The sequence below is a fragment of the Scyliorhinus torazame genome, chromosome 8 (assembly GCF_047496885.1).
Source record: "Scyliorhinus torazame isolate Kashiwa2021f chromosome 8, sScyTor2.1, whole genome shotgun sequence".
NCBI lineage: Eukaryota > Metazoa > Chordata > Chondrichthyes > Carcharhiniformes > Scyliorhinidae > Scyliorhinus > Scyliorhinus torazame.
In genome coordinates this window covers 96,988,798-97,010,640 of record NC_092714.1, presented here as the reverse complement: position 1 = coordinate 97,010,640, position 21,843 = coordinate 96,988,798, and positions in this window count along the sequence as shown.

Sequence of the window (21,843 nt, the reverse complement as noted above, 5' to 3'; positions counted from 1 at the left end):
TGTGCCAGGTATAACTCCAACCAGTGAAGAGTTTAATGCCTGATTTCCATTGATTCCAGTTTTGCTAGGGCTCCTTGATGCCATACTCGATCAAGTGCTGCCTTGATGTCAAAGGCAGTCACTCTCACCTCACCTCTGGAGTTCAGCTCATCTGTCCAAGTTTGATCCAAGGCTGTAATGAGGTCAGGAGCTGAGTGACCCTGGCGGAACCCAAACTAAGCACCAGTGAGCAGGTCATTGCTAATTAAGTGCCACTTGATAGCACTGTTTTTTTTTAAAATTGGTTTTTATTCAAAATGTGTCCATAATTTTTACAAGCCACTACATTAAGAAAACAATAAAAAGAAAACATAGCAATAAAACAAAAAACAACTTAACCATTTAACAAATTAACAATTTAACAAAACAAGTTGGGGTATCTGCCCTCTACCAATGAAGTCAGTCCACCCCCCCCCCCAACTCCCCCTACCCCCACCCCTCTGGTTTGCTGCTCTGCTGACCTCCACAAAACGTTCTGCGAGAAAGTCAAGGAACGGTTGCCACTGCCTGGAGAACCCCTGCAAGGACCCTCACAACGCAAACTTTATCCTCTCCAACCTGAGAAACCCAGCCATGTCACTGACCCAAGCCTCTACATTAACAAGAGCCTTCTCCGGGCTACCAAGGAGGCAAAGGCCAGAACTCCGGCCTCTTTCGACACATTCAGGCCGCTCACGTTCCACGTGATCAGCCGGATCACACACCCCCACCCCCCCCCACCCCCTCCCCCCCCCCCCCACCCCCTCCCCCCTCCCCCCACCCCCACCCCCTCCCCCCCCACCCACCCACCCCCTCCCCCCTCCCCCCCCACCCACCCCCTCCCCCCCCTCCCCCCCCACCCCCCCCTCCCCCCCCACCCACCCCCTCCCCCCCCACCCCCCCCTCCCCCCCCCACCCACCCCCTCCCCCCCCCACCCACCCCCTCCCCCCCCCACCCACCCCCTCCCCCCCCCACCCACCCCCTCCCCCCCTCCCCCCCCCCACCCACCCCCTCCCCCCCCACCCACCCCCTCCCCCCCCCCACCCCCTCCCCCCCCCCCTCCCCCCCCACCCACCCCCTCCCCCCCCCCACCCCCTCCCCCCCCCCCCCACCCCCACCCCCTCCCCCCCCACCCACCCCCCACTCCCCCCCTCCCCCCACTCCCCACCCCCCCCCACCCCCTCCCCCCCCACCCACCCCCCACTCCCCCACTCCCCCCACTCCCCACCCCCCCCCACCCCCACCCCCCACCTCCCCCCACCCCCTCCCCCTCCCACCCACCCCCCACCCACCCCCTCCCCCCACCCCCACCCCCTCCCCCCCCACCCCCTCCCCCCCCACCCACCCCCTCCCCCCCCTCCCCCCTCCCCCCCCTCCCACCCCCTCCCCCCCACCCCCTCCCCCCCCCACCCACCCCCTCCCCCCCCCACCCACCCCCTCCCCCCCCACCCACCCCCTCCCCCCCCCCCACCCACCCCCTCCCCCCCCCCCCACCCCCCACCCCCTCCCCCCCCCCCCACCCCCTCCCCCCCCCCACCCCCCCCCCACCCCCTCCCCCCACCCCCCCACCCCCTCCCCCCCCCCCCCCCCACCCCCTCCCCCCCCCCCCCACCCCCTCCCCCCCCCCCCACCCCCTCCCCCCCCACCCCCTCCCCCCCCCCCCACCCCCTCCTGATTCTCTGAGTGTCTGATTCTCTGCTACGGGAATTAGAGCTGAGAAGCCTGATAAGCTGGGGCTGGGTATAAGCACCCTGCTCACTACACACACTCAGTCCAGCCACCAAGATGGCACAAAGGAGACCTGACCCCTGCTTTTGGAAAAGTGACGTGGATAGAATGCTGGATGCTGTGAAGGATAGGAGGGACACGCTGTTCCCCAGGGTGGGATTGTTAACAATGCCTGGGACAAGATGGCAGAGGCGGGAACTGCTACCAGCCTCACTTGAAGGACCAGAACCTAATGTCAAAAAAAGAGAAATGACCTCTTCAGGGCAGCTCGGGTGTCACCACCTCTGTGCCCCTGGCATCATTCCCATCCCTCACTTCACCACCCATCCCCCCCACCCCCCCCCCCCCCCCCAGTTCCCGAGAGGCCCAAAACATTCCACCTGCCTGCATCTCTCTTCCGACCCACCCAGCGGCAAAACCCAACACATGTAATGTCCAATTTGGCCAGGAACATTGCACCCACAAGCCACCAGCTATAGGCCACCCTGTAGAACTCGCCTCCCAGGGTCTCACTTTGTCTGTTCTGTGTCTCCTAGGATAAAGCAGCCCATAATAGGCGCAAGCACATAAAGACTGGAGGGGGCATACCTGAACTGCTGGTCCACATTCCAGCCGAGGAGACGGCAATGTAGCTAGCAGGCAAGGTCTGACGTGAATGTCATCATATGGCAAACAAGTGAGAGCCCAATGCAATACTGATGTCCCGATAGCAGGTGAGTCACTCCTCTCCCACAGAACCAGTCCATCCCATGGACATCTTGCCTTTTGTCTTGCAGGACAACCATCAGATGAGGCCAGGCCATCAGGGGTGGCTGTCCCCCCGCCACATCCCAGCACATCCTGGAGCACCACTCCAGGGAAGACACCAATGTCTCATCACTGCTGCCACCTGCACCCTCCACCATCGCAGAGACTATCACCCCAGAGGAGCATTTTAGTGATGAGGCTCCTGGATCACCTTCTGGTGCGCACTACACACATGCTACAGCACATCAAGTGGAGGCAGGGACTTCCAAGTGAATGGCCCTCCAGAGCTTGAGGCCATCAAGATCATTGGCTGGATGCTGAATGACCTTAGCCAGTTACAGAGGGGCATGTCACAGGCACAGAGGGACATGACCAAGGCAATGAGGGACATGACAGAGACAATGAAGGACATGTCTCACCCACTGAGGTATATGTCCCAGTCTCAGTACTCCTTGGCTGAGGGACCATGTACAAGGCACAAGTCAGGAATGTGATGAAACATTATCCACTTGCCTGGATGAATGCAGCCCCAACAACAGTCAAGAAGCTTGACACCATCCGGTACAAAGCAGACCACTTGATTGGCACCCGATCCAGAAACATTCACTCCCTCCACCAATATACTGTGGATCTAAACGAGATGGTATCGTTAGAACTAAGACACAGCAGCTTTCTTTGCTAAATTTATTGACTTAGTTCAGTCAACACTACTCCCACACACCAGTGCCCCAGCTATCCTTATTTATAGATGTACAAATGTACATCACCTGTTTGACAATGTAATTGTCATTAAACCTTAACAATGTAATTAATAAGACATTGACATGAACCAACGACAAGATGTACTGCAGCAACTCACCAGATAGCAGATACCTGGGAACACCATCACCTGAAAGTTCCCCTCCAAGCCTCACAACATCCTGGCTTGGAAATATATCGCTGTCCATCACTGTCACTTGGTCTAAATATTGGGATTCCCTCCTGAACAGCACTATAGTTGTTCCTGCACCACATGGACTACAGCTGTTCAAGAAGGTAATTAGGGGTGGAAAATAATTGTTGGTTTTGATATTTCTTTTTTAACCACAACTCTTATTTTGGCCTTACATTGTTCTTTCTTTGTTTCAAATTTTCATCTTTCTTCCCTATATATTTAAAACGAACTTGTATTTATGAAGCAACCTCTACAAGCAGAGAATGCCCCAAAGCATTTTAAACTCATGTAGTACTTCGAAAAATGCAGGGAAATGTGGCACCTGATTTTGACATAGCAAACTCCCATGACAGTCAGGAGATAATTTACAGAATAACTGAACGATTACAGCACAAAAGGAGGCCCTTTGGCCTATCGTGTCTGCACGGCTTTCCAAATGAGCAATTCATCTTGTGCCATTTCCCTGTCTTCTCGCTATAACCTTGCACGTTCTTCCTTTTCAGATGTCAATCTAATTCCCTTCTAAATGCCTTAACTGAAGCAGCCTCCACCACACTCTCAAGCAGAACATTCCAGACCTTAACCAGTCACTGCATTAACAAAGTTTTCCTCATCTCGCTTTTGCTTCTTTTCCCAATCACTTTAAATCCGTGCCCTCATGTTCTCGATCCTTTCACGAGTGGGAACATTTCCTCCCTATCTACTCTGTCTAGACCCGTCATGATTTTGAACATCTCTATCAAATCTCCTCTCAACCTCTTCTCCAAAGAAAACAGTCCAGACTTCCTAATCTATCTTCATAACTGAAGTTCCTCATCACTGGAATGCTTCTTGTGAACGTATTCTGCACACTCTCCAAAGTCGTGCAGCACGCAGAACTGAACACACTGGGCGGTAGTCTACCCCCCGCCACGCCGCCCCGACACCCGGACACGATTCTCTCACCACCCCCACCCCCCCCCCCCGAAACCAGCGCCGCGAGAATCTCGCCGGGCCGCTCAGAGAATTGCCGCAAACGGCGAGCGGCGATTCTCTGGCCCGGATGGGCTGAGCGGCCGGCGAAAAAAATGACAGCCCCGCTGGTGCCATTCATCCCTGGTCGCTGCCGGCGGAAACTGTGCAGGAACGCTGAGGGGGGGGGGGGGGCTGTGAGGGGGGAGAGGGGGGCTTCTTCACCGGGGGGGGCCTCCGATGGGGTCTAGCTCGCGACGGAGCTCACCAATCGGCGGGCCGGCCTATCCCCCCCCCCCCCCCCCGGTCTACCTCCTTCCGTGGCCCGCCCCAGAACCCCGCCGCCATGTTGGTGAGGGGGCGGCGCGCGTAAGAAGTTCCCCGCGCATGCGCAAGATGACGCGGCCCAACTGCGCATGTGCAGGAATTAACTGCCCCGACTGCGCATGCGCGGGTTGGCACAGCGCCCATTCGGCGCCGCGTAAGGAGGCTGGAGCAGCGTGAACCGCTCCAGCGCAGTGCTGGCCCAGTATGAAACGCGACGGCGTACACGATGGCGCGGGCACTTAGTCCCGGGAGCGGAGAATCCCGCCCACTATCTCAGCTGAGGCGTAACTAGTGTCTTACACAAGTTCAACATAACCTGCTTGCTCTTGTACTCTATGCCCCAGTTATTAAAGCCCAGAATACTTAATGCTATATCATTAACTGCTCTCTCAAACTGTCCTGCCACATTCAGTGACTTACACCCAAGTCCCTCCGCTCCTGCACGCCCACAACCCCACAAATTAAATTTTGAGACGAGCACATCCCATGACTGAAACAAACTTCAGCAAGTGCAAATCAGAGTCTAATGTTAGCAGTCGAAAGTCCATTGCGATGTTCAGGTACATATGGCTGCAGTTTGCACAGCAATTTGAACTATGTGGTGAGGGGTCTAACTAGAGGTTTTTAAAAGGATTGATTCAAACCGTTCCAAAATCACCACAGGGAATGTTTCATTCTTTTTGCTAGTGAGCCCAGGAGAAGCCAGCAACTCTCGTCCCCACAAAAGGTAAACTCTGGTGCTCATGCACTTGAGGCCCCACCCCGATTCCTAAAATGCCAAATCCTGAATGCAGTTAGCTCATCATGCTTGCCGTCCAATAATTGTACTGCAAACCTGAACATAGTTCAGACTGTGAAGCCCATTGATTCCCACAGCTACCTCAGGTACAGATCCTCAAATCCTGCTTCAAAGAACTATAAGAACTGTATCCCATTTTCCCAGTTTCTCTGCCTCCGTCACATAATTTCCAAAGATGCCACCTTTAAAAATGGCATTCCTGATATGTTTGCATTGTCCCTTAACCAAGGTTTCCCCTGACTATGATTGACAGGACACTCAACTGGGTTCGATCCACTCTGTACACCTCTGCTCTCACCCCTTCCATTCCCTCCCAGACCATTTTGTTTCCAATTAAGGGGCAATTTAGCATGGCCAATCCACCTACCCTGCACATCTTTGGGCTGTGGGGTGAGACCCACTCCATCCCAGACCATGATATGGTCCCATTTGCCCTCACTTTCCACCCCACCAGCCTCCACATTCAAAGGATCATTCGCCACCATTTCTACCAACTCCAGCATGATGCCACCACAAAGCACATCTTCCATTCAAACCACCTGTCAGCATTCCACAGGATACATTCCCTTTGTGACACTCCCGCTTGATCACGGAGGGAAACCGTGTCTTGCCTGCCGTCGGGGTGCGCGACGTAGGTGTATTGGGGGTTCGCATGTAGCAGTTGGACCCTCTCGACCAGGGGGTCCATTTTATGGCTCCTCGCGTGCCTCCAGAGAAGAACAAGTCCCAGAGTCGTCAGCCAAGGTGGAAGTGAGACCCCAGAGGTGGACTTCCTGGGGAAGAGAAACAAGCGGTTGTGAGGGGTCTCATTCGTGGCCGTGCAGAGGAGCGACCTAATGGAGTGGAGGGCATCGGGTAGGACCTCCTGCAAGCGGGTGGTTGGGAGACTTCTTGACCGTAGGGCCAGAAGGACAGCCTTCCAAACTGTCGCGTTCTCCCTCTCCACCTGCCCGTTTCCCTGCGGGTTATAACTGGTCGTTCTGCTCGAGGCGATGCCCTTGCTGAGCAGATACTGACGCAGCTCATCGCTCATGAATGATGTACCCCGGTCGCTGTGGATATAAGCGGGGAAACCAAACAGGGTGAAGATGCTGTGCAGTGCCTTTATCACAGTGGCCGAGGTTATGTCGGGACAGGGAACGGCGAATGGGAAGCGGGAGAACTCGCCGATGACGGTTAGGAAGTAGATATTGCGGTTGTGGACGGGAGGGGACATTTGAAGTCCACACTTAGTTGCTCAAAGGGCCCCAAGGCCTTTACAAGGCAATCCTTGTCTGGCCGGTAGAAGTGCGGTTTGCACTCCGCACAGACCTGGCAGGCCCTGTGTAGCGCACAAAGACTCACGAGAGACGAATAGAGATGAAGTCGATGAGGCTTTATTAAGCGTGACTTGTTCCCCGCAGTTCAGCAACAGACTGGCCTGCGGGGGCGAACTCCTGGTTCTTATACTCCGCCTTCAGGGCGGAGCTAGAGATCAACAGCCAACCGGGACCCGGGATCTGTCAGCCAATGACATCACGGCTTCACAGTCCCACATGACCCCTAATGCATATTACCACACCCTGGTCATGGCCTTGACCTCCTTGGTGGAGTAAGGTAGGTTGCAGGACTTGATAAAGTGGGCGAGCCGGGTAACCCCCGGGTGACAGAGGTCATTGTGGATGGCCTGCAGACGATCCTCCTGCGCATTGGCGCACGTGCTGTGGGACAGGGCATCTGGGGGCTCGTTGAGCTCCCCTGGGCAATACTTAATATCATACGCGTAGGTGGAGAGTTCGATCCTCCACCTCAAGATTTTATCATTTTTAATTTCGCCCCATTGTGCGCTATTAAACATGAAGGCTACCAACCGTTGGTTGGTGACGAGGGTGAACCTCCTACTGGCTAGGTAGTGCCTCCAGCGCCGCACAGCCTCCACAATGGCTTGTGCCTCCTTTTTGACTGCAGAGTGCCGAATCCCGGAGGCGGTGAGGGTCCGGGAGAAGAATGCTACTGGCCTGCCTGCCTGGTTGAGGGTAGCAGCCAGGGCGATGTCTGACGCATCGCTCTCAACCTGGAAAGGGATAGTTTCGTCCACCGCGCGCAGAGCGGCCTCGATGATGTCAGCCTTAATGCGACTGAAAGCCTACCTGGCCTCAGCCGTCAGGGGAAATGTTGTGGTCTTTATGAGTGGGCGGGCTTTGTCAGCATATCTGGGGACCCACTGAGTGTAATAGGAGAAATGCCCCAAGCAACGTTTGGAGGCCCTGAGGCTACCGGGAGGGGGAGTTCCTGAAGGGGGCGCATGCGGTCGGGGTCGGGACCTAGGACCCCGTTTTCCATGATGTAGCCGAGGATAGCTAGTCGGGCTGTGTGGAAAACTTATTTTTCCTTGTTGTACGTCAGGTTGAGGGCCCGGGTGGTCTGGAGGAACCTTTCAAGGTTCGCGTCATGGTCCTGCTGATCATGGTCGCAGATGGTGACATTGTCCAAGTACGGGTAAGTAGCCCGCAGGCCGCACTGGTCCACCATTTGGTCCATCATCCTTTGGAGGATGGAGACCCCATTTGTGACGCCGAAGGGGACCCTGAGGAAGTGGAAGAGTCGGCCGACTGCTTCGAAGGCTGTATAGAGGCGATCTTTCGGTCGGATAGGGTGCTGGTGGTAGATGGATTTTAGGTCGACAGTGGAGAATACACGGTATTGAACGAACCGATTGACCATCTCTGCTATGCGGTGAAGTGGGTACGCATCAAGCTGCGTGAAGCGGTTTATGGTCTGGCTGTAGTCCATGACCATCCGTTGCTTTTCCTCAGACCGTACTACCACCACTTGTGCTCTCCAGGGTCTGTTGCTAGCCTCGATGACCCCCTCTTCCAGTAAACGCCGGTCCTCTGACTTGATAAAAGTCATATCTTGGGCACTGTACCGCCGGCTCCTGGTGGCGACCGGCTTACAGTCGGGAGTGAGGTTCGCGAATAGTGAGGGGGGTGCAACTTTCAGTTTTGCAAGGCTGCATACCGTGAGGGGGGGCAAGGGTCCGCCGAACTTCAGGGTCAGGCTTTGGTGGCTGCATTGGAAATCCAGACCGAGCAGCAGGGGGGTGCAGAGGTGAGGGCGGATATAGAGCTTGAAACTAGTGTATTCGGCGCACGGGATTACGAGATTCGCAATACAATACCCCTTGATTTGGACCGAGTGGGACCCGGAGGCGAGGGCTATGGTTTGGGAAGCGGGATAGGTGCGCAAGGAGCAGCGCCTTACCGTTTCTAGGTGGACAAAGCTCTCCGTGCTCCCGGAGTCGAAGAGGCAGGGAGTGTCGCTCCCGTTGATCTGGACCTGCATCATGGAGTTCCGCAGGTGCTTTGGCCGCGATTGGTCGAGGGTGATCGCCCCCAGTTGCGGATAGTCCGAGTCTTCAGCCGAGTCGGATTCACAAAATGGCCGCCACCGTCGGTCGCACGTGTCGGGTCTAGAAGATGGCCGCCGCCACGATGGCCACCCCATGACTCGCACAAGGCCGATGATGCATCAGAAAGGGGCGTGTCCAGCCGCTGCACAGCCGCGTTGTGGGGCCTGCGGGCCTGTGAGCTCGATTTTCAGGCCTGGTGAGCTTATTGTTTCTGGGCCTTGGGCCTGGCCAGGCAAACCCTCGCGAAATGCCCCTTCTTTCCGCAGTCGCTGCAGATGGCGGAGCAGGCAGGGCAGCGTTGGCGTGGATGCTGGCCCTGCCAACAGAAATAGCACGGTGTGCCCTCTGTCTGGGTGGGTCGCCGTGCGGCGCTGGCCCGTAGCGTGGCCGAGTCTGGGGAAGTCCAAGGGGGGTTCGCAGGGTCCGCAGGTACGTGCCTAGGTTGTGCCTAGAGCGATTACCGTGTCCTGAAGGTCTTTAGCTCCATTTTCGAGGAGTCGCTGCCTGATATAGGTTGAACGGATGCCGGACACAAAGGCATCTCGGATGTGCAGGATCATGTGGCCTTCCGTCGTCACATCCTGATAGTTGCAGTTCCTGGCGAGCGCGGTGAGCTTTTCCACATACTCGTCCAGCGTTTCCCCTGAGCGCTGCTGGCAGGTAGAGAGCAGGTGTCGTGAATGTTCCTCATTTATGGGTTTGACGAAACGCTTTTGCAGGATCTCGATCGCCTCGTCGTAAGTGGTCGCCTTCTCGATCATGACGGAGATTCTATGGCTCACCCGGGCGTGGAGTAGGCGCAGCTTGCGAGGCCCTAAGACGGGAGCTTCCGAGGATTCCAGGTAGGCCTCGAAGCAGCGGAGCCAGTACTTAAAACTTTCTTTGGCCTCCGGTGTCCGTGCTTCCAGGTTGAGCTTTCCCGGCTATAGACCGGCGTCCTTCCTAACGTAGTCTGCTTATTAAATTGTAGTACCCTCAATAACGACACGGGAGTGTGGAATGGTAAATGAAGGCTTTAATAAGCAGAGAACTAGCCAGCTACAGAGACGTGTGCTTACTGAGTGTCGCCTACAGGGTGTCAACTTATATACGTCTCCCTGGTGGGCGGAGTCCCCCAGGGTTCCAAACCCGGTCTTAAAGGGGCATCACCTACATGGTGTTAAGGGTACAGTAACCATTCATCACACCCATGTTGGCCTTGGGTACGCAGAATGACTTGTCTGCTGACTTTGCATCCATTTCAGGCAAAAGTCCATTTTTGCCTTCATCCATGGATTCATTTAGCTGCAGTAAGGACAGCTACTATTCCTACTGGGCCAGCACTGCTAAACCTTTGGCCTCCTACTTGCCTATCAAGAAGGTGTTCTGCAGTGCTGTGTAATCATCCTTACTTACATGGTAGAGCAGTTGGACAGCACTGAAATAACAGCGAAAACACAAAATCTGCAATCACCTGTGCAGTTATTTTACCTTGCGGTTGACAAGTTTGTTGCTGGCTGCCTTGGGTTCACCAATCACTAAGCCATGACACACAAACCAGCGAGCAAGAGAAAAAAATATAATTCTTGGCCTGGCTAAACTGTTGATTCACAGCAACCTTAGTATCTGGAGGCTAAGCATATATTACTGTTGGTGCAGTGCTGGCTATGGAGGTGTCTGGAAAAATAAATGTCTTTCAATAATCTGTTTGGGGCGGGGGGACAGCCATCAACACTGCCCCGTGTGATTTGTGCATGCTGCCATTGAGGCCAGAGTTCACACCGGGCCACCCCTGGTAAAGGAATGGGGCAATAATTTGCATTCTGACTGGATGTTTACCTGATTCTGTGCATACAACTTATAGAACTTTCCATCCTGCTGGCAAAGATATGTGTTCCACCGCTAATCAAATATCATTAAATAACATTTTTGACAAAGTGTGTCGTTGTGGCATTAATAATTCATTTGATTTTGTTAATATACTTCTAATATTAAAAGGAGTAATTTAAATCCTCGCCACTGTTCTTAATGAATACAAGACTGAACAATGAGTGTAATTATCTAGTTCACACTTTTATTAATCTTCCTAACACATACATTTAATGACTGTTAATTACCATAGATTAACAGTGCCACTGGGAGATGCCTTGTGTTTTTTGCACGCTCATAACTTACAAAAGAAGGCTAATAAATTACAATTTTACTGTCTAGAATGTCTGAAATTATGTATTTAATTAAAGGTTACATTTTCATTTTATTGCTTTGACATCTAAAATGAAAAATATCAGCAAATTATTTTTCTACATTATATATACTATAATTTTGTGAGTGATTTCCTATGGCCTGATTATCCAAATGAATTTGGATAGAATTGGATCACTTGTCAAATTTTGAAGGTTTTTTTTTCATAAACTTATGTGAATCAATTCATGACATAAAGGTAAAATAGAAATAATAAATCAAACAGCAGGAATTATGGGTGAGATCAGCTTCATAATTCCAGATGTATTTCCCATCAAGCGCACTGAGTATATCTTCCAAAAACCCATGGAACCTTCAATCCTTTCAATCTATAAGGAAGGTTTATCCTGGTACCTGTTAGGATGAATTAATGCCTCCTAATGTTTTATCACTTGCTGGTTACTTTCTACTGTTTTAAATTCAGTGCTTTAAGTATATTTGGCAGCAGAGACAACTGAGAGACTGAATTCAGGAAAGAACCTATGCCACGTGGTCAGCCTGATTTCTGATTGCAGTATTCAGGCATTTTGAAAAGATTAAATGGAACACCAAGAGGGTATTGTTTATGAGTTGGCACTCCCAACAGCGAGCCTCCCTCCCAAGGAGCACTGTTCGTGGAAACTCAAACATGAACTCTCTTGACAGAAAGTCAGAAGGAGAGATTTTCCGCTCCTCCCCCATGGCGGGCGTCATGGCGGGTGTCATGGCGGACGGGAGCTGAAAATTGAGAGAGAGCAGAAAAGTCTGTTCCACAATATCATAAAACCAGTTTGCAATAGTGTCATAGGGACTCCAATGATGGACCATGCTTCCTGCTGCGCAATGTCAGGAATGTATTTAACATATTTTTGAACGTTATTAAAGGGCTCCTCGCCAAGATGCCCCTCCCCCACACAGGCTGAATCAAGAGGCCATGTCAGTTTGCAATCACACCGTCGTCTTCTACATGGTCACACCAAGCGCTGTGAACTTAGCGGACCACACTTCATTCAGGACTCGAGGTTTATCCATCTGCCTCACACAGTGCTCCCAGCACCGAGAGTTCTTCATCAAAATCAGCTGCCTGCGGCACTGCGCTCTCGGGCTGGTGGGGGTGAAGCAGTGGTAAGGCAGGGGTGGCTTCAAGTCGGCTGCAGGGTGAGACACCGACTCGGGGAATGGGCATTGGGGGATCGGGCTGTGGCAGCACAATGGGCTACAGGGTGAGACCTGCGATGGGGGGTGGGGTGGGGGGGGGGGGGGGGGGGGGAGGCTCACAATGACTGGGGTGATACGGTGGTGGAAGCAGGAGGGCTTCTCAATCATACCATGCCAGAAGTCAGAAGTTGGGGAGGTTCAAGCTCCACCAGGCGTAGGCATATTAGTGCTCACAATAGAGTCGAGGTTTTGAGTGTAAGGATTGTGGGATCATGGAGTGAGAGAAACCCCAACATCCGGCTCCACCAGGACTCTGGGAGGGATTTGTATACTCACACAGGGAGGACCGGCACTGAGACCTCAGCACCACCATCGTGCAACATGAAACGATTGGGCAGAAAACAATTTAAGTGAGCTTGAACTCAGCTGGTGAGCTCACTGAAAGCCTCTGGGACCATTGGCGCATTGCACTGGGGCACAGAGTAAAGGCCACCCAACAGATATGAGTATATTCAGTTGAGCTGAGATGCACAGCTGAGGTGGGTTATGAGCCCTTTGTTCACGATGCAGGAAATCAGGAAAGGTACCAATAAATGGCACTCAAGAGAGCTTAATATCAATAAACACAGGCCAGATGAGGCAGGCATGTAAGTGAAGCCCTCATAGCCAACAGATTTCATGAGGAGCAGGGTGAGCAGGATTATCTTCTTGGACAATGCACTCACAGTGTCGCTGTCTGTGAGATGAGCCAGTGCTCAATCCTCACTTGTGTATGTGTCACCCACTTCTTGATCACCATAAGCAAGGTCCATATCCTCATCAGCCAGCGTGATGGCCTGCTCCTTAAAGAGATTGAGGATTTCAGTTTTGGGAACACCTCCCTGGGTCTGGGATCTTTCCGTGTTGTTGTGTGCCAGCTTGTCCTGCATAAAGAGAGAGATGGAGAGAGTGTGAGCAGGCTGCATGCCAAGGCAAATGGTGAAAAGGCCTGGCTTGTGAGTGTGGTGAACGGACATGGACATGATGAAGAAGTGAGCTCGAGAGGACATGAGGCTGATGGAGATGTGACGGTGAATGTGAGAGTGAGTGGAGAAATCCCTTAACATGGTAGCGTTTGAGATCAATGTGAGTGTGTGACGGGCTAGTGAGTCTGTGAGGTAAGAGTCATGAAATGGTGTACTTACCCTGGCGACACGGATGAGATCATTCAACCTCTTTCTGTACGGGGTGGTTGAGCTCTGGTGTTGTGAGTTGGCACTGACTTCCAAGAATTGGTGGACCTGAGTCAGATTGGGGGTACAGGACATCATGGTGGACCTCAACCCCTTCTCACAAGTAGACCAGGAAGGCATCACTGAACATGGGGACAGCAGCCATTTTTAGTTTTGGGGCCATCTCCTTGCTGTGCATCAGTCCTGGTGTGTGCACTTGTATTTTAAATGTGGCGGGGTGAGGCAGTGGTGAATCAGAGGCCGCATGCCAGTGCTCCCCAGTGTGTTTCCTGTAGATGAAAATTTAATGATCTCTGCAGCAATATGGTGCAACAAAAACACTGTTGCAGCTGGCGGGAAAACCACCATTCTTCACGCTCACTGCAGCATTTAGTGCAAAAATTGGAAAATTCCGCCTGCAGAGAACAGGAATCCAAATGCTTAACATCTGCAGGGCTCGGAGTGGCAAAAGGGAAAAATGTATCAAGCTAACTCTCAAAAATCCATGGGCTGGATTCTCCGATTCTGGGGCTATGTCTCCAGGCCGGCGTGGGAACGGTGGCGTTTTACGGCAAAAGAACTGGCTCAAAATGGCCACCGATTCCCCGTTTTGCTGGGGGCTAGCAGGATGGCAGCATAGAGCACCCAGCTCTAGTTGCCGATATGCCTCAGAAAATTGTCGGGAAGTGGCCACGCATGTGCGCAGCAGCGGCCACGCCGTGCTACATGGCGGCGGCTGCTCGCGGACCAGGCCCATTAAATATTCCCCCCCTTCGGCTGTCTCGTGTGCCCCAGACCCGACGTCCCACCCTGCCTGCGGATCGGCCCTCCCCCGACTGTGGCCGCCGCGCCAAGTTCCCGACAGGTGAGACCCACGCCGTCGGGAACTTGGCCAGCCGGCGGGCAGCCTCTGGCAATGTCCGGAGACCGTCAATACTATGGAGGGGGGCGGAGCATTGTGAAAGCGGCGCCGCCCCCGATTTCGTCGGAAACTTGGATTCTCCGGCCAGTCACCGAAGCCGAGAATCCAGCCCCATACATTCCACTTAATTTCTGTGTCTTATGATTTGGAAACATTAGTCATAAAAACATCAAAGAATTCTTATTATCATCAACATCAAAAACAAAACCCAGAAACATGAGGGCTCAATTTTAACCCCACACTCCCTAACCCTCTCTCAAAGGACAGAATGGTGGAATGGGTGGTTATTAAAATATCAGGATCGATCAGGCATCCTGACACCATTCTCAACTCTTTGTATCTAAGAAAGTAGAATTCAGGCCAAGAATGAGGACATGAAGCTCCCACAAAGGAAGACAGAATCCTAATTAACATACAGAATTCACAACTAAACTCTGATGACAGCGTTGGCATCACAACTTAAATTTTTTTTAAAATATGTTTTATTCCATACACTTCACCACAGCACAAAATCAACGTAGTACATACAGTTGGGTTTTCCTCCTTTTAAACTCCAACTCCGCCATCCTCCACCGCACCACCGCCCCCCCCCCCCCCCCCCCCCCCACCCCGCTACAAACAATTCCTCAAACATGGACAGAAACAGCCTCCACCATACGTAAAGCCCTCCTCCAATCCCCTGAGGGCAAACTTTGTCTTCTCTAGCCTAAGGTACTCGTACAAATCCTCCAACCAAGCACTGCCGACCTCCAATTTAATGGTATCCATCACCAGGTAACCAGAGAGGTGAAGGCCACAACATCAGCCCCCATCCCCTCCTGCAGCCCTGCCGCTTCCGATACCCCAAAGTTTGTCACCATAAGATCCAGCGTCACCCTGACCCACGCAACCCTGACAAACTCACACACCACCCTCCTAAAGCTATTCAAATTTGCACCCCCCCAAAACATGTGAACGTAGTTTTCCGGCCCCCTCCCGCACTTCTCGCACACCTCTTTTTTTGAATAAATTTAGAGTACCCAATCATTTTTTTCCAATTCAGGGGCAATTTAGCGTGTCCAATCCACCCAGCCTACACATCTTTGCGTTATGGGAGTGAGATCCACGCAAACAAGGGGAGAATGTGCAAACTCTCTCGCATACATCTTTACTCCCAGGAAGAACTCATTCACTCGTATCCAAGCCAAATGGACCCTAGGTACCAACTTATATTCTATAAGGCTCATCCTCATGCTCGAGACGATTGAGTTGACTCGGTGCATCATTTCACTCCAAATTCCTCACTCCATCTACATCGCCAACTCTTCCTCCCACTTCCACTTGGGCCAAAGCCTTCTCTCCCAACCATCTATGAATATCCCCAATCCTCCCATCCCCCCTCTAATCCAGGACCAACAGCTTCTCCAACAGAGTATAGTCCAACAACAGAGGAATCAAGGGCAGCTCCTTCCGTGCAAAATCCCACACCTGTCAATATCTAAACTCACTCCCCCTTGGCAACTTAAACCTCTCTCGCACTTCCTTCAACCCCACAAATTCACCCTCAACAAACAGGTCTCTAACCTGCTCTATCCCTTCCTCCCGCCATCTCCCATGCATCCCATCCATCTCCCCCCCCCACCCCCCACCCCCTCACCCTCCCAGTGCAAACCTATGGTTCCCGCATAATGGGGTGCAAGCAGGATGAACGTAGCCTATTCGGGAACAAGACAGCATGTCAAATTAAATGATGTTGTTCTTGCAGTTAAATCTGTGACTTTAAGCATTGCTCAGCCAAAGATATAACAGTAAGTGACTCACCACCTCTTATGTAGCAGGAAAAACAGAATTGTTCCTCAAGAGTTCCTTCAGCCTCCGCAGGCCAGATTCACTGCTGCCTCACCCAGCCTTGACCTGCAGCCTCTCCTCGCCCTACCGCAAACCAGCCCTCTATATTTTGGACTCCACTGTGGTGATATGCATCACTGTAAATACACAAGGGGTTAATGTAGATACACTAGGACACTGTAAATACTCAAGGGGTTAATGTAAATACACTGGGACTAAATAAACACTAGAGGGAGCACCAGAGACATCATGACACACAGACATTCAACCAATAGGTCAGTAAGATAGGACATGACCAATGGGCAGTCAAGACACACCCAGAGGTGACACTACCATAAGGGGGCTACCCATATAAAAGGACAGGGCACACATGCTCTTTCTCTTTCCATAGGCGACACTCAGAGGCACAGGGGCAGTTCAGAGCATCACACCCACCGCATGGATTAGAGCAGACTGGTTAGTTAGATTGAGTTACTATAGTAAGATTAGCAGGAGAGTCGAACTCAAGTAGGAGAATTGTTAACTGTTCAATAAATGTGTTAAACCTATGTCCAAGTCTGAACCTTCCTTTGTCAGAGTATACATCAAGGAAGCAGCTTATGCTACATGAAGAAGCATAACACAACATCCACCTCCCAGCCTTCCCAATCACTAGACCTATTCCCTGACCTCCATCCTCCTATATGGCCATCCTATTTGGCCAGCTGTCAAGCAGGCCATAGACTAAGGCCTTACAGAATACAATTGAAGCCAATTGCCAATAAGATTAGAAGGGTCTCCACATCCCTGGCCTTGCCCAGCTACCTGGCCAACTTCAGCCCATGCCTGCCTCCCCACAAAAATCAAGATCGCAACAGAAATTAGCAGTGTTGCAGAGTCTGGAGTCTGAGTGGCTGAGCGCAGGGTGACTGAGGTAACAAACAGAATTGGAAACTGTTAAACTTTTTTTGGGGTGGAGGAGGGATTTGAGAAACAATTATTTGAAATTCCAGCCTGAGAAAGAAGAAAGAAACCAGGAGATAAATTTTCATCAGAGACAGGAGCCTGGACCTATGTTTCGGGTCACAATCCCACCTCCTGCGGTTGGGAGGGAAGCAGAAACTGCTTGAGATGATCAAGTGGGTAAACCCTTAAGTGACTGGGTAATAGGTTTCCAGTCCAATCAAGGACGGAAAATGGGCTCTCAAAGCTGGAGCAGCAATTAGAGGCCTTCATGCTTGAGAGGATCAGTAATTGAGAGGGTGCTTCAACAAGAAGGTGCTCTCTCAGCCACTTAATTAAATTAAAATAAAGAACAGAAAAAGTGGACAGGCCATCACTGTAGCAAGCAGAGCCCCTCTACAGGGTGGACTTGGACTGTACTCTCACCCAGACAGGCAGCAAGGACCTGTTGACGTGACAAGTGCCCCAGCCTATCTCAGCTGATCTGCCCCATCCTGTCAAAAAACTGCAGGCTGATTGGAAAATCTCAGTCTGTCTCCTAAACTCAACTCCGCCAAAATGTCTGCCGCTGAATCGCATCCTGCAGCTGACACGCCACCCAGTCACAGTGTTTTTTGGAGCCCGCCTGCCTCCGTTCCTGCCTTCAGGTGACCTGACAATTCAGCATCATGTGTAGTTCATGTTCATATCGGAGCTTCGAGGAATCAATAAAAGTCGGGTTTTAAATAGTCTCAAATCACTTGACAGATCGACTCGTTTGTATTTTAGAATATACCTTATATTGCTACCACACATTTTGTTGCTGTTTTGATGAGTAAAAGTGCAGTTTCATGCCAATCCATCACATTATTATTCCATAATGACACCAGTGTAATGCAAATGCCTGTGATTTTGATCCAAGGGACTATGAATAATTTTTAAAAATAAATTTAGAGTCCCCAATTCATTTTTCCAAATAAGGGGCAATTTAGCATGGCTGATCTACATACCCTGCACATCTTTTGGGTTGTGGGGGCGAAACCCACGCAACACGGAGCGAATGTGAAAACTCCACACAGTGACCCAGAGCCGGAATCGAACCTGGGACCTCGGTGCCTTGAGGCTGCAGTGCTAACCATTGCACCACCGTGCTGCCCTCGGGACTATGAATAATATTGTCATGTGTATGTACTCTACTCATTTACTAGGTCTTCTTTTAAGAACAGCACTTCAAGTTGAGTGCCTTAATATCAGATTAAAGTTCAGCTTCATCAACCATCTGTTGTGTTATGTACTCTGGGATAACTGGATGCAGCTTTAACCAAAAGATACTCCAGACCTTGAAGTTAGTTCAATCTGATTTATTGAACCAGTAGCACAGTTAGCACAGTTCTCTATGAGTTCGACTCTCTGCTAACCTAAGTGTGGTTACTCTGTCTGACTGAACCAGACTAGCTCTTATCCACGTGCTGGAGGTGTGATACTGTACTTACACCCTGACTCACTCTGTAGGTGTTCATCAGTGGAAAGAGGCGGAGTGTGAGTGCCTTGTGCCTTTTATAGTGAGATACCACCCCTGAGTGTCCTGCCTGCTCATTGGTCATGTCCTGTTCTCTGTGTTCATTAGCTGCCTGTCTGTGCCTGTCTGTATATCATTATCTGCATGTCTGCATATCATGACATCTCCCTTTTTTTTATGGTTTGTTTGCACATGGGAACGTACTTACATGTGGTGGCATATATTAACATATTTACAAGCGGTGGCATATGTGAACATATTTACATGTGAAGACAGCTGTTTAATGTGAGAAAACAGAACATAGCAAACAAAACAAATGTTCATAAATCTAGTCTCTGGGGCTTGCGTCTGATCCATGTCGACCGCCGGAGGGGTGGTGGTGGGGACGATGGCGCCTTGACAGGCGGGATGGAAGCCTGACTGGTGGCCTCGTAGTTCGAGGTATCAGGAGGTGACAAAACAACGGATGGAAATGGAGAAGAAAGCGGTTGCGGGCAGGCAACTTTGCGCAGTGCCCGTCTGTTTCGTTGCACAACAGAACCATCAGCCATACATACAACACACAAGCAGGGTGCAGCATGTCGAACAACGACAGCTGGAGCAGACCAGTCACCATCCGGTATCTTGATCCTGACAGTGTCTGCCGTGGATAACACGGGCAAATCGGTGGTATAAGCAACATAGCCCTGCTTTTGCTAGTTTCGGAGTGGCTGCACCTTCTGCAGCACCGGTAGGTGATCCAGGTTGGGCAAGTGTATGGCTGGAAGTGTCATCCGCAGGTCCCCGTTCATCAGGAGTTGAGCCGGCGACATACCAGTGGACAGTGGGGTCGCCCTGTACGCAAGCAGCGCGAGGTAGATGTCAGAAGGAGAATCCGCGGCCTTGCAGATGAGCTGTTTCACAATGTGCACCCCTTTTTCAACCTTCCCATTGGACTGCGGATAGTGTGGGCTGGAAGTGACATGTTTGAAATGGTATGACTTGGCAAACAGACCACTCGTGGCTGTTGAAGCACGGGCCATTGTCACTCATGACAGTGAGTGGGATACGATGCATGGAGAACATCTCCTTACAGGCCTTGATGACGGTCTGAGATGTGAGGTCTGAGAGCTTCACGACTTCAGGGTAATTGGAGAAATAGTCAATAATCAACACGTAGTCACGACCATTCGCACGAAAGAGGTCGATGCCAACCTTGGACCACGGGGAGGTCTCGATTTCATGCTGCTGGAGTGTCTCCTTGCTCTGCGCTCGATGGAAGCATTGATAGGTCGTACAGTTGAGGACCATGTTCGAGATGTCCTGGCTAATACCGTAGACAATTGAGGGCATTGCCCTTTCTGCCAGCCATTGGCGAGGTGGTGCATGACACGCTGCAAGAGGGGGTCTTTGGCTGTCTCCTCGGGGATACGAACCACCTTCTCATCAGACGCCGGGAGGATGCTGGCACACAGCTGCACCTGTGATTCAATCTGCCGGATGATTTTCAGCGGTTCACTAGGCACTGTGATGGAGCGGGACAGTGCATCAGCGATGATGAGCTCCTTGCCAGGTGTGTACACTAAGTCAAAGTCGTACCTTCTGAGTTTGAGGAGGATGCGCTGCAACCGAGGCGTCATGTCGTTCAGGTCCTTGTGGATAATGTGGACCAGAGGCCTATGATCCGTCTCGACATGTCGGCAGGCCGTAGACATAGTTGTGAAACTTGAGAATGCCAGTGAGAAGACCCAGGCATTCCTTCTCTTTTTGCGCATACCCTGTTTCGGTGGGCATCATGGCCCTCAATGCGTAGGCTACCGGTGCCCAGGATGAAGTATCATTGCGTTGAAGCAGCACCGCACAGATGCCATCCTCGCTCGCATCTGTCGAGATCTTCGTCTCCCTGTCTGGGTCAAAAAATGCCAAGACGGGTGCAGTGGTGAGCTTGGCTTTCAGCTCCAACCACTCTGCCTGATGTGCTGCCTTCCACTCAAAGGCAGTGGAATTTTTCACCAGGTTTCGTAGGGCCGTTGTGTGTGAGGCCAGGTTTGGGATGAACTTGCCCAGAAAATTGACCATGCCTAGGAAGCGCAACACCGCCTTCTTGTCTTCAGGGACCTTCATGGCTTTGATGTCCTTGACCTCGTCTGTGTCCGGGTGCACGCCCCGCTGAGAGATCTGGTCACCTAGGAACTTGAGTGTCGACATGCCAAAGCAACATTTGGACCTGTTCAGATTCAAGTCATTGGCATGGACAGGGCGGAATACCTGCTGGAGACGGGAAACATGCTCTTCAGGGGTCGTGGACCATACGATGATGTCGTCCACGTACACACGAACCCCTTCAATGCCCTCCATCATCTGCTCCATGATGCGATGGAAGATCTCCGATGCCGAGACAATGCCAAACGGCATGCGATTACAGCAGTATCTGCCAAACGGTGTGTTGAAGTTGCAGAGCCTTCTGCTGGGCTCATCCAGCTGGATTTGCCAAAATCCATGTGACGCATCTAACTTGGTGAAAAAACATGCGTGTGCCATCTCACTGGTGAGTTCCTCCCGCTTCGGGATGGGGTAGTGTTCACACATTATATTCTTATTGAGATCCTTGGGATCAATGCAGATGCACAGGTCCCCCAAAGGCTTTCTAACACATACCATCGAGCTGACCCAGTCAGTCAGTTCGGTTACCTTAGAAATTATGCCCTGTTACTGAAGATCCTTCAGCTGTGCCTTCAGGCGCTCCCTCAGCGGAGCCAGGACCCGGCGTGGTGCGTGGACCACTGGCTTGGCATCAAGTCGTAGCAGAATCTTGTATCGATATGGCAGCGTGCCCATCCCGTCGAACACATCCGGATACTGAGTGAGGATGTCGTCAATGCCGGCCTGAAGGATTGGAGGATGTTGTTGTGTAAACCCGCTGCACGAGATTCAGCTGCTTGCAGTCATACGCGCCAAGTGGTGCATGGCATGCTGCAAGAGGGGGTCTTTGGCTGTCAATTCTGACTTGACAATTTCAAAACGTAACCGTGCATGGGTGCTCCGGTTGGAGACGAGTAGATGGCAGGATCCCAGTGCCGTGATGGCACTTCTGTTGTAGTCCAGGAGCCTGCAGGCTGTTGGAAGGACCTTGGGGGGCTTTTTGATGCGTTTGAAATCTGCCTGTGAGAGGAGGTTGGCAGAAGCACCTGTGTCCAGCTTAAAATGGATG